The sequence below is a fragment of the Callithrix jacchus genome, chromosome 4 (assembly GCF_049354715.1).
Source record: "Callithrix jacchus isolate 240 chromosome 4, calJac240_pri, whole genome shotgun sequence".
In the NCBI taxonomy this organism is placed as follows: Eukaryota; Metazoa; Chordata; class Mammalia; order Primates; family Cebidae; genus Callithrix; species Callithrix jacchus.
In genome coordinates, this window is record NC_133505.1 from 49,792,264 (window position 1) to 49,804,190 (window position 11,927).

Genomic DNA, 11,927 nt, shown 5'->3' on the forward strand with positions numbered 1-11,927 from the left:
TACCAGAGCCTGAGAAAAAGCTCTCAAGTGAAAGAGAGAAAGAAGAAACTAAACAAAGAGTGGTGAAGGCAGCAGGGAGGAAACAGGGATCACCTAAGCAACCATAAATAAAAACAGAAAACTTTTTGAAAGAGGCATTCAGAGACCAAAAACAGCCCTTGGAAACTTAAAAATACATATAATAGCAGGAATACAAACTTCAGTGGAATAATTGGAATATAAAATTGAGGAAATCTCCCCAGAAAATAAAGTAAAAGAGAAGGAGAGATGCAGAGGGAGGAGGAGAGGGAGATCAAGAGAGAATGAGAACAACAGAGAAATGGGAGAGAAAAAAAAAAAAAGACACTGGTCCAGGAGGTGAATGCTTGAATAAAAGGAGTTCTAGAAAGAGAGAACACAGAAAACAGAGAAGGAAAAATCATGCATGAATTAATTCAAGAAATTTTCCTGGGAATTTCTAGATTGAAAAGGCCACTCACTGTGCAGAGAAAATGAATGGAAATAGACACTCTCCAAGGCTCATCCCTGTGACATTCCAGAACACCAGAACAAAAAGAAAAGACTAATAAAGTGAAGACAACAGATCACATACTATCATAGTTATTATCATTGCTCCTGACTTTTTAACAACAGTGGAAGCAAGAAGGTAACAGAGCAATGCCTTCAAAATCCTGAGGATAAATCTATTTCCAACTCAGAATTGTGTATCAGTCAAACTGTCATGGTAAAGGAGGCATTTTTAAATATGAAAGTTGGCCCGTGGCAGAGACCGCAGCAGAAGAGCAAGAGCCTGCAGCAACAGGGCAAACCTCACAACAGCAGGGCAGAGCCTCGGCAGTCAAAAAGTGACTAGACTGCCTCCTAGCTGGGCAGGACACCTCAACGGACATCCAAAAACAAAGCCCCAACCCCCTGAGACAGAGCATTTGAGAAAAAAAGGGTTTTTTAATGACCTCTGTTGCAGCAGAATCAAACATAGCAGCCTAACAGCCCTGAATGAACAACAGAGCTCACAGCTCAGCAATTGAGCTCATATAAAGTACAGACTGTCTCCTCAAGCAGCTCCCTGACCCCTCTATATCCAAAAGACTGACATTTGGCAGGCATCATCCTGGGACAAAGATAGTAGAAAAAGAAACTGGTAGCATCCCTCACTGTTCCGCAGCTGCTATAGGTGCACCCCAGACAAGTAGGGCCTGGAATGGACCTCAGCAGTCGTACAGCGAAGGGGCTAGACTGGTAGAAGGAAAACCAAGTAACAGAAATACTTCATCATCAACAATCCGGGTGTCCACTAAGAGACCCAATGGAAAAGTCAGCAACTACACAGGTGACAAGTGGATAAATCCACAAAGATGGGAAGAAACCAGCGCAAAAAGGAGGAAAACACCCAAAACCAGAACACCTCGCCTCCTAGAAAGGACCAAAACTCCTCACCAGCAAGGGAACAAAGCTGGACGGAGAATGACTGTGATGAAATGACGGAATTAGACTTCAGAAGGTGGATAATGAAAAACTTTTGTGAGCTAAAAGAACATGTATTAAATCAATGCAAAGAAACTAAGAACCTTGAAAAAAGATATGAAAAAAGATTCGAGGAAATGATAACAAGAATGGATAACTTAGAGAGGAATATGAATGAATTAAAGGAGCTGAAAAACACAATACGAGAACTTCGCAAAGCATGCACAAGTTTCAATAGCCGAATTGACCAAGCAGAAGAAAGAATATCTGAAGTCGAAGATCAACTCAACGAAATAAAACGAGAAACCAAGATCAGAGAAAAAAGCACAAAAAGCAATGAACAAAGTCTCCAAGAAATGTGAGACTATGTGAAAAGACCTAACCTACGTTTGATAGGTGTACCAGAATGTGATGAAGAGAATGAATCCAAGCTGGAAAATACTCTTCAGGACATCATCCAGGAAAACTTCCCCCACCTAGCAAGACAGGCCAACACTCAAATGCAGGAAATACAGAGAACACCACAAAGATATTCTGCAAGAAGAGCAACCCCACGGCACATAATCGTCAGATTCAACAAGGTTGAAATGAAGGAGAAGATACTAAGGGCAGCCAGAGAGAAAGGTCGGGTCACCCACAAAGGGAAGCCCATCAGACTCACAGCAGATCTCTCGGCAGAAACACTACAAGCCAGAAGAGAGTGGGGGCCAATATTCAACATTCTTAAACAAAAGAACTTTCAACCCAGAATTTCATATCCAGCCAAACTGAGCTTCAGAAGTGAAGGAAAAATAAAATCATTTGCGAACAAGCAAGTACTCAGAGATTTTGTCACCACCAGGCCTGCTTTACAACAGCTCCTAAAAGAGGCACTACACATAGAAAGGAACAACCAGTACCAGCCATTCCAAAATCACACTAAATGCTAAAGAGCTTCAACATAATGAAGAATCTACAACAACTAACAGGAAAAATGGCCACTTAGCATCAAAATGGCAGTATCAAATTCACACATAACAATATTAACCCTAAATGTAAATGGACTAAATGCACCAATCAAAAGACACAGACTGGCAAATTGGATAAAAATCCAAAACCCATCAGTGTGCTGTATCCAGGAAACCCATCTCACATGCAAGGATACACAAAGGCTCAAAATAAAGGGATGGAGGAAGATTTACCAAGCAAATGGAGAGCAAAAAAAAGCAGGAGTTGCAATTCTCATCTCTGATAAAATAGACTTTAAAGCAACAAAGATCAAAAGAGACAAAGAAGGCCATTACATAATGGTAAAAGGATTGATACAACAAAAAGAGCTAACGATCCTAAACATATATGGACCCAATGCAGGAGCACCCAGATACATAAGGCAAGTTCTTAACGACTTACAAAGAGACTTAGACTCCCACACAATAATAGTGGGAGACTTTAACACTCTACTGTCAATATTAGACAGCTCAACCAGACAGAAAATCAACAAGGATATACAGGGCTTGAACTCAGACCTGGAGCAAGCAAACCTGATAGACATTTACAGAACTCTCCACCCCAAATCCACAGAATATACATTCTTCTCAGCACCACATCACACCTACTCTAAAATTGACCACATAATTGGAAGTAAAGCACTGCTCAGCAAATGCAAAACAACTGAAATCATAACAAACAGCCTCTCAGACCATAGTGCAATCAAGATAGAACTCAGAATTCAGAAACCAACCCAGAACCGCACAGCTTCATGGAAACCGAACAACTGGCTCTTGAATGTCGACTGGGTAAACAATTAAATGAAGGCAGAAATAAAGAAGTTCTTCGAAACCAATGAAAACGAAGAAACAACATGCCAGAATCTTTGGGACACATTTAAAGCAGTCTCTAGAGGAAAGTATATAGCAATAAGTGCCCATATGACGAGAATGGAGAGATCCAAAATTGACACCCTATCGTCAAAATTGAAAGAGCTAGAGGAGCAAGATCAAAAAAACTCAAAACCCAGCAGAAGACAAGAAATGACTAAGATCAGAGCTGAACTGAAGGAGATTGAGACACGAAAAACCCTTCAAAAAATCAATAAATCCAAGAGCTGGTTTTTTGAAAAGATCAACAAAATAGACAGACCACTAGCCAGATTGATTAAAAAGAAAAGAGAGAACAACCAAATAGATGCAATAAAAAATAATAAAGGGGAAATCACCACAGACTCCACAGAAATTCAAACCATCATCAGAGAATATTACAAACAACTCTATGCACATAAACTAGTACACCTGGAAGAAATGGATAAATTCCTGGACTCCTGTGTCCTCCCAAGCCTAAACCAGGAGGAAGCTGAAACTATGAATAGACCAATAACAAGGTCTGAAGTCGAGGTAGCAATTAAGAGCCTACCACACAAAAAAAGCCCAGGTCCAGACGGGTTCACAGCCGAATTCTACCAGACACACAAGAAGGAGCTGGTACCATTCCTTCTAAAACTATTTCAAACAATCCAAAAAGAGGGAATACTTCCCAAATCATTTTATGAGACCAACATCATCCTGATACCAAAATCCGGCAGAGACCCAACGAGAAAAGAAAACTTCAGGCCAATATCCATGATGAACATAGATGCAAAAATCTTCAATAAAATATTGGCAAGCCGATTGCAACAGCAAATCAAAAAACTTATTCATCATGATCAAGTAGGATTCATCCCAGGGATGCAAGGCTGGTTCAACATACGCAAGTCTATCAACGTAATTCACCACATAAACAGAACCAAAAACAAAAACCACATGATTATCTCAATTGATGGAGAGAAGGCATTTGACAAAATTCAACAGCCCTTTATGCTAAAAACCCTCAATAAACTCGGTATCGATGGAACGTATCTCAAAGTAATAAAAGCTATTTATGACAAACCAACAGCCAATATCATACTGAATGGGCAAAAACTGGAAGCATTCCCTTTGAAATCTGGCACTAGACAAGGATGCCCTCTCTCACCACTCCTATTCAATATAGTACTGGAAGTTCTAGCCAGAGCAATCAGGCAAGAAAAAGAAATAAAGGGTATTCAAATAGGAAAGGTGGAAGCCAAATTGTCTCTATTTGCAGATGACATGATAGCATACCTAGAAGACCCCATCGCCTCAGCCCAAAAACTCCTGAAACTGATAAGCAACTTCAGCAAAGTCTCAGGATATAAAATCAATGTGCAAAAATCACAAGCATTCGTCTACACCAATAACAGACTTAAAGAAAGCCAAATCAAGAGCGAACTGCCATTCGCAATTGCTACAAAAAGAAGAAAATACCTTGGAATACAACTCACAAGGAATGTAAGAGACCTCTTCAAGGAGAACTACAAACCACTGCTCAACGAAATCAGAGAGGACACAAACAGATGAAGAAACATTCCATGTTCATGGTTAGGAAGAATTAATATCGTGAAAATGGCTATACTGCCCAAAGTAATTTACAGAATCAACGCTATCCCCATCAAGCTACCATTGACTTTCTTCACAGAACTGGAAAAAACCACCATGAACTTCATATGGAGCCAAAAGAGAGCCCGCATAGCCAAGTCAATTCTAAGCAAAAAGAACACAGTGGGGGGCATCACACTACCGGATTTCAAACTATACTACAAGGCTACAGTAATCAAAACAGCATGGTACTGGTACCAAAACAGAGATCTAGACCAATGGAACAAAACAGAGGCACCGGAGGCAACACAACATACATACAACTATACAATCTTTGATAAACCTGACAAAAACAAGCAATGGGGCAAGGATTCCATGTTTAACAAATGGTGTTGGGAAAACTGGCTAGCCATGTGCAGAAAGCAGAAACTGGACCCCTTCCTGACACCTTACACTAAAATTAACTCCAGATGGATTAAAGACTTAAACATAAGACCTGGCACCATAAAAACCCAGAAGGAAATCTAGGCAAAACTATCCAGGACATAGGAGTAGGCAAGGACTTCATGAACAAAACACCAAAACCATTGGCAACAAAAGCCAAAATAGACAAATCGGACCTAATGAAACTCCACAGCTTCTGCACGGCAAAAGAAACAGTCACTAGAGTGGATCGGCAACCAACAGAATGGGAAAAAATTTTCACAGTCTACCCATCTGACAAAGGGCTGATATCCAGAATTTACAAAGAACTCAAACAGATTTACAGGAAAAAAACAAACAAGCCCATTCAAAAGTAGGCAAAGGATATGAACAGATACTTTACGAAAGAAGACATATATGAGGCCAACAATCATATGAAAAAATGCTCATCGTCACTGGTCATTAGAGAGATGCAAATCAAGACCACATTGAGATACCATCTCACACCAGTTAGAATGGTGATCATTAAAAAATCTGGAGACAACAGATGCTGGAGAGGATGTGGAGAAAAAGGAACACTTTTACACTGTTGGTGGGAGTGTAAATTAGTTCAACCATTGTGGAAGACAGTGTGGCGATTCCTCAAGGCCTTAGAAATAGAAATTCCATTTGACCCAGCAATCCCATTACTGGGTATATATCCAAAAGTCTATAAATCATTCTACTATAAGGACACATGTACACGAATGTTCATTGCAGCACTGTTTACAATAGCAAAGACCTGGAATCAACCCAAATGCCCATTGATAATAGACTGGATTGGAAAAATGTGGCACATATACACCATGGAATATTATGCAGCAATCAGAAATGATGAGTTTGTGTTGTTTGTAGGGACATGGATGAATCTGGAGAACATCATTCTCAGCAAACTGACACAAGAACAGAAAATGAAACACCGCATATTCTCACTCATAGGTGGGTGATGAAAAATGAGAACACATGGACACAGAAAGGGGAGTACTAAACACTGGGGTCTATTGGGGGGAAAAGGGGAGGGCCAGTGGGAGGGGGAGGTGGGGAGGGATAGCCTGGGGAGAAATGCCAAATGTGGGTGAAGGGGAGAAGAAAAGCAAAGCACAATGCCATGTGTGTACCTACGCAACTGTCTTGCATGCTCTGCTCATGTACCCCAAAACCTAAAATCCAATAAAAAATTTAAAAAAATAAAATAAAAAGATAAAAAAAATAAACTCAGGATCGATGGAACGTATCTCAAAGTAATAAAAGCTATTTATGACAAACCAACAGCCAATATCATAGTGAACGGGCAAAAACCGGAAGCATTCCCTTTGAAATCCGGCACTAGACAAGGATGCCCTCTCTTACCACTCCTATTCAATATAGTACTGGAAGTTCTAGCCAGAGCAATCAGGCAAGAAAAAGAAATAAAAGGTATTCAAATAGGAAAGGTGGAAGCCAAATTGTCTCTATTTGCAGATGACATGATAGTATATCTAGAAGACCCCATCGCCTCAGCCCAAAAACTCCTGAAACTGATAAGCAACTTCAGCAAAGTCTCAGGATATAAAATCAATGTGCAAAAATCACAGGCATTCGTCTACATCAATAACAGACTTAAAGAAAGCCAAATCAAGAACCAACTGCCATTCGCAATTGCTACAAAAAGAATAAAATACCTTGGAATACAACTCACAAGGAACGTAAGGGACCTCTTCAAGGAGAACTACAAACCACTGCTCAACGAAATCAGAGAGGACACAAACAGATGGAGAAACATTCCATGTTCATGGTTAGGAAGAATTAATATCGTGAAAATGGCTATACTGCCCAAAGTAATTTACAGAATCAACGCTATCCCCATCAAGCTACCATTGACTTTCTTCACAGAACTGGAAAAAACCACCACGAACTTCATATGGAACCAAAAGAGAGCCTGCATAGCCAAATCAATTCTTAGCAAAAAGAACACAGCGGGGGGCATCACACTACTGGATTTCAAACTATACTACAAGGCTACAGTAATCAAAACAGCATGGTACTGGTACCAAAACAGAGATCTAGACCAATGGAACAAAACAGAGGCACCGGAGGCAACACAACATATCTACAACTATACAATCTTTGATAAATCTGACAAAAACAAGCAATGGGGAAAGGATTCCCTATTTAACAAATGGTGTTGGGAAAACTGGCTAGCCAGGTGCAGAAAGCAGAAACTGGACCCCTCCCTGACACCTTACACTAAAATTAACTCCAGATGGATTAAAGACTTAAACATAAGACCTGGCACCATAAACACCCTAGAAGGAAATCTAGGCAAAACTATCCAGGACATAGGAATAGGCAAGGACTTCATGAACAAAACACCAAAAGCATTGGCAACAAAAGCCAAAATAGACAAATGGGACCTAATGAAACTCCACAGCTTCTGCACAGCAAAAGAAACAGTCACTCGAGTGAATTGGCAACCAACAGAATGGGAAAAAATTTTTGCAATTTACCCATCTGACAAAGGGCTGATATCCAGAATTTACAAAGAACTCAAACAGATTTACAGGAAAAAAACAAACAAGCCCATTCAAAATTGGGCAAAGGATATGAACAGACACTTTACAAAAGAAGACATATTTGAGGCCAACAATCATATGAAAAAATGCTCATCGTCACTGGTCATTAGAGAGATGCAAATCAAAACCACATTGAGATACCGTCTCACGCCAGTTAGAATGGCGATCATTAAAAAATCTGGAGACAACAGATGCTGGAGAGGATGTGGAGAAAAAGGAACACTTTTACACTGTTGGTGGGAGTGTAAATTAGTCCAATCATTGTGGAAGACAGTGTGGCGATTCCTCAAGGCCTTAGAAATAGAAATTCCATTTGACCCAGCAATCCCATTACTGGGTATATACCCAAAGGACTCTAAATCGTTCTACTATAAGGACACATGCACATGAATGTTCACTGCAGCACTATTTACAATAACAAAGACCTGGAATCAACCAAAATGCCCATTGATGATAGACTGGATTGGGAAAATGTGGCACATATACACCATGGAATATTATGCAGCAATCAGAAATGATGAGTTCGTGTCGTTTGTAGGGACATGGATGAATCTGGAGAACATCATTCTCAGCAAACTGACACAAGAACAGAAAATGAAACACCGCATATTCTCACTCATAGGCAGGTGATGAAAAATGAGAACACATGGACACAGAGAGGGGAGTACTAAACACTGGGGTCTATTGGGGGGAAAAGGGGAGGGCCAGTGGGAGGGGGAGGTGGGGAGGGATAGCCTGGGGAGAAATGCCAAATGTGGGTGAAGGGGAGAAAGCAAACAAAACACATTGCCATGTGTGTACCTATGCAACTGTATTGCATGCTCTGCACATGTACCCCAAAACCTAAAATGCAATAAATAAATAAATAAATAAATATAAATAATAAAAATTGAAAATAAATAAATAAATATGAAAGTTGTCAAAACATATTTTTCATTCCCCCTTTCTCCCATAGTTATTCAAGGACGGGTTACACCAGTACAAAGGAGTGGACCAAGATCTAATAACCAGGAAAATGGTGTAGGGGAGGGAAAGAGCAGCCCCAAAATCATGGGGAAGAGACAGCTGTGTGCCAGCCGGGGGAGGCAGCGCATCCACACAGGGCAACAACAGGCTGCAGGAGTGACTTTCAGGAAGATGCTCAATGAGGTACTTGCTGAGAAAACAAAACAAAACAAAACTTAGGCCTGCTGGTTCCAAAACATGTGCTTTTGTTTGCTTGTTTTTCTTGTTCTGGCTTTAAATTTATTACACCACTGCCCCTCCAAGAAAAGGCTATCAATTAGTCCCTTCCAACAATGCATGAGAATGACCTTTTCCCTACTTCTCCAGGACAGAATATAATTATTATTTATTTTAATCTCTTTTGAACTGTTAAAAAGATAAACTGAGGCATAGTAAGATTTTTTTTTAAAGAGTCCTGGTGGCTTTGTTTTTGTTTTTTCTTTAGCATCAATAATTTATGAACTGAACAGCTCCAGACCAGAAGTAGGTTGGGAGCTCCACTGAGGAACACAAAGAAGAGACTTTTATAAGACAGACACAGAAATAGAGCAAAGTATTTAGTTGGTTACAGTTATACAATTGCCTTTTTTGGTCTATCAGGTCGGAAAGGCCCTCGCCGTTGTATAAGTTTATATAAGTAGTCACTTATGATTGGCTGAGCTTAAGTTCTATTTTTTTTTAATATAGACATTCACAAGAAATATCGCAAGTTAAGTCTGTTTATATTTGCAAATCAAGCAAGGTTTAGGTCACTTATGACTCGTAACTGTTTTTGTCCCCTCTGGGATTCTTCAGGTCTGGTCTCCATTTTAATTTATGTTAACAACTCCCCCGCTTTTGGTCACCCTTTCACTAAGCTAGGGAGAAGGTGATAGCATTCCTTTCAGTTACCACTAGTGAGGTATAGTCGCTGGAACAAGAGTCATGTGCTGTTATCCTTAACAGCTGTATTGGGTTTTACGGTTACATGGGCATCATTCCCTACATCACAGGCTTCAGTGATAGGGTTGTTGAGTTCTTCAGGTTAACTAATGATAATGGAAGTCACATGATGTGTGAGTGGCTTCTGGAAAGCTCTGAAATCCTTGAGAGGATAAGATAAACTAGGATGGTAAATAAAATGACTATAAAGAGAATAATACCAAAGGAATTTTAAATTCCCTGGAGCAGAGATTTCCCAGGAGCCAATATTTAACCAATAAAATCAATCAATCAATAAAATAAAAAAATAAAGCCAATATTTAACCAATAAATGCTGTTGGAGGAGGCAACACCTGTCTGATAAAAGACATATTTGTTCCTTAGGATCCTTTAAATTAGGGTCAACAATTTCTAATTTATTAACATAGAAATTATATATATTTATGTATATATATATAATTTATTTATTTTTTACCAATAAGAGTCTCCCTGTTAAGTTGCTAAGGTATCAAGGACTTCTATTTTGGAGTATTATTGAGGTCAAACTGTTTATTTCAGATTGTATTGCTTGAAGGGAATTCAAGGTAGCATTCTATGAAAACAAAAGAAAAGAAAGATTAATATTAGGAACAAATTATGATCTTAGTCTTTAAGCCTGGAGGGCAGCCAGTCAAGATTTCTAAATTTGAGTTTGAAGAATTTTTAGATGGTGGAGTGAGAATGGCAATTGCAACCTGATGGATTTTCCTGGTTTGCAGTTTGAATGTCTCTGGTAATGTCATCGGGTGTTCTGGTGAACTCTCCAAGTGACCCACATAGCAGCAGGCATGGAAAGTTTCCATACATGGTCTGTTGTAGTCATTTTTCTGAAGACTTTTACAAGACTTATGAAGACTCTTTCTTGAAGTCATCCAATTTCAGCTGGCAGGGCTTCAGGAAAAGGCAGTTTTAGTTTCTAGTGAAACTAGAAAACTTTAGAATTCAATACAATTTACAAGGGAATCATAAAGACCAGAATTTGATGATGGGTGCCCTATAGTTTTCTATTGAAATACAATCTTTTGTATAGTTGTTCCCAACTTTTCCAAAAATAAGCATGGTTAACTCTTCTTTTTGTGCAAAATCAGTAGTCTCATTAAACTTGATCTGATTTAAGAAAAGTGATTCTATATACACATATTTTAAAAATACATTATTTTAGTCAAAGTTTTGGTAATATCCAAGGGGCTTTATTGACTTTGTATAAGTCAATCTTAGTTATTTATTCATTTTATTGTTTGTTTTGCTATTTGGTAACAAGGAATCTCAGATTAGACCTTTAAAAACCTCTCAAAGCTAAGAAGCCACATCAAGGACTTGCCCAATTATGTCCTGTTACAAGAACAGATTCTTATTAAACCTGTAAATATCTATATTGCCATGAAAGTAAGAAAATTCAATAAGAGCATCCAAATTATGGGGTGATCAGGTAGAGAGAAAAAAATGTTTTATTTTTGTTTACAAAAGTATATTTTATCAAATTGTTGTAAGTTATAGACAGCTTGAGAGAAAAGATGAAAAAGAAGTTTTCCTAAATCTGGAAAGCAAGACATTAAAGAACCAGCAATGTCTCAAACAAAAAAGTTATAAAAATTATAATTATTCTCATCAGTTAATTTAGTCTCACATAATTAATTTTTGTCTTGTTTGGTCTTGGGTTAGCAGATTTATAAATACATTACTTTTCCATTAGAAGTCTGGACATTCTTACCTAGCCTGATAGTATGATCTTAAAGTTATAAGAAGCCTGTATTCGTCTGCCTTTATCATGAATCTCTTACAAGCCTGTGTCATGCAACTGACAAGGAAGTTCGGTTGCTTTTATAACTTATAACATTTTAACATAATTAAAATTATGAATAAAGTTATACCAGTACATATCAAATTTCTGGGAATTTTACATAATTTCTGGAACATTCATCAATAGCAAACGTAACTTAAAGAAGGATTCCCATCACACATTATTTGACGTTGCTTCTCATGCACTTTAATACATCAAATAAGCCTCATTAGTTTAACATGTGTCTTTTTATAAGAAGAGAAGATAAATTCTTTTGAGATATTCCAGGGACACTTT